This window comes from Schistocerca americana, chromosome X (genome assembly GCF_021461395.2).
Source record: "Schistocerca americana isolate TAMUIC-IGC-003095 chromosome X, iqSchAmer2.1, whole genome shotgun sequence".
NCBI classification, from domain to species: Eukaryota; Metazoa; Arthropoda; class Insecta; order Orthoptera; family Acrididae; genus Schistocerca; species Schistocerca americana.
The window spans coordinates 623,319,048-623,321,181 of record NC_060130.1 but is presented as its reverse complement, the minus strand read 5'-3'; the positions used below and the strand labels follow the sequence as shown (position 1 = coordinate 623,321,181).

Genomic DNA, 2,134 nt, shown 5'->3' with positions numbered 1-2,134 from the left:
TGGCCGTCCGGAGCACCGTCTTCTTACGACCGTATATTCTCGTGACCACCTCTGCCAGCAATCATGTACAGTGGCTACATTCCTGACATGCTTTTCTGCAATATCGCAGAACGAATATATCAGCTTACCACGTCCAATCTCAACGGTAACTATCACCCAAGAACTTTACAGCGAGTATCTAAAGCAAATCTGATTTGCATCTTCACAATGGCTCTAGTAGTGCCACTCTTATGCGACTGGCACGAAACTGAAATAGGCATCATTTTTCAGATGTAGACACAAGCATACTAACTTTAGTTCATGTCGCATTACTCCTTCTTGGTGTTGCAATGTATTTCCACTGCGTGTGGGCTGTCGATCTAACTGATGAAGACAGTTTTCGGAAAACGTGTTCAAAAGAGTATCACAAGACTGTCTGTCTGTACCCACTGCAATGAATCCATAAAAGTTCCGCCCGCACCTCGTGGTCGTGCGGTAGCGTTCTCGCTTCCCACGCCCGGGTTCCCGGGTTCGATTCCCGGCGGGGTCAGGGATTTTCTCTGCCTCGTGATGGCTGGGTGTTGTGTGCTGTCCTTAGGTTAGTTAGGTTTAAGTAGTTCTAAGATCTAGGGGACTGATGACCATAGATGTTAAGTCCCATAGTGCTCAGAGCCATTTGAACCATAAAAGTTCCAGTCTATAATCGGTAGGTAAAGGATGGTAGGTGATTTCAACAAAATGATGACGTTGAATTTGTGGGGCGCTCAACTGCGCGGTCATCAGTGATCGATTTCATCAAAATGTACTGAGTGATATAGCTTTGCGAAGAACTTATTTACAGGTGTTATAAAAATGTGTGGTAGTGGCCGCTCAAAGATTAGGAATTATTGCGTGTTTTACTATTACATAGTATGTGGGAAGTAGAAAACTATTCATATGATCACAACGAAACCTGCCACACCAATAATATTTAATTAGTTATGCTTTGCTATGAAACTATCATAGTCTGGCTACTTCGACAGCTGTAGTAGGTTGTTCCTTTAAACTGTTAGATGACATTGTTAAGACAATTTTTGTGGTATAAAAACAAGAAAAAATTGAAACTTCCTGGCAGATTAAAACTGTGTGCCGGACCGAGACTCGAACTCGGGACCTTTGCCTTTTGCGGGCAAGTGCTCTACCAACTGAGCTACCCAAGCACGACTCACGGCCCGTCCTCACAGCTTTACTTCAGCCAGTACCTCGTCTCCTACCTTCCAAACTTTACAGAAGCTCTCCTGCGAACCTGCAGAACTAGCACTCCTGAAAGAAAGGATATTGCGGAGACATGGCTTTTCCCAGCCTGGGTGATGTTTCCAGAACGAGATTTTCACTCTGCAGCGGAGTGTGCGCTGATATGAAACTGACAGACTAAAACTGTATGCCGGACCGAGACTCGAAGAACTCGGGACCTTTGCCTTTCGCGGGCAAGTGCTCTATCGACTGAGCTACCCAAGCACAACTCACGCCCCCTCCTCACAGCTTTACTTCTGCCAGTACCTTGTCTCCTACCTTCCAAACTTTACAGAAGCTCTGCTGCGAACCTGCAGAACTAGCACTCCTGAAAAAAATTGTTGATTATCTATAGGAAGCAACAAGTGAAATGTCTCTATATCAGCCATTTCATAATGTATCGCTAAAGCTTAACTGCGTTTATTATGTCTTCAGCACGTCATATTTTTGGTGCACTTAATAAATCATGCCAGAAGAAAGAGTCAGCAGCTGAGTATGTCATTATCAGCTACAACTTCATATATTCTCCGAACTGATGTTTGCTCTGTATGTTTTACATGCATATATGTAGATTGATTAAGTATCCATCTTTCCTTCACCTTCCCCACACTTGATTACGGTGTTTTAATGTTTAACTTCTAACCGTGTTTGTCATTCCCACCCTCTTTGAATGGCAGAGTGAGTGAATGCGTCTGGATATTATGTTTCCGAAGCGTATTGTGGCGGGTAAACTTCTTGTCTGCTACTGTGGCAGTTTAGCCAAATTTTGTGTTCGCATAGAGTGAGGCAAAGAGGTTTCGCTCCTTCTGGTCGAAACGCTATTGTGCTTAAATTGGCAGGGTGCGGAAATGGTTTTCTCTGCAGACTTGCGCTACTTGTCTGG

At 44.1% G+C, this 2,134-nt stretch overlaps 1 non-coding gene across 1 annotated transcript; it reads right to left on the bottom strand.

Annotated features, from left to right (window-relative positions):
- Positions 1-1,104: 1,104 nt before the first annotated feature.
- Trnal-caa lies at positions 1,105-1,179 on the bottom strand. The gene has a single exon. It is a non-coding gene; the product is annotated as a tRNA-Leu (tRNA).
- Positions 1,180-2,134: the final 955 nt, after the last annotated feature.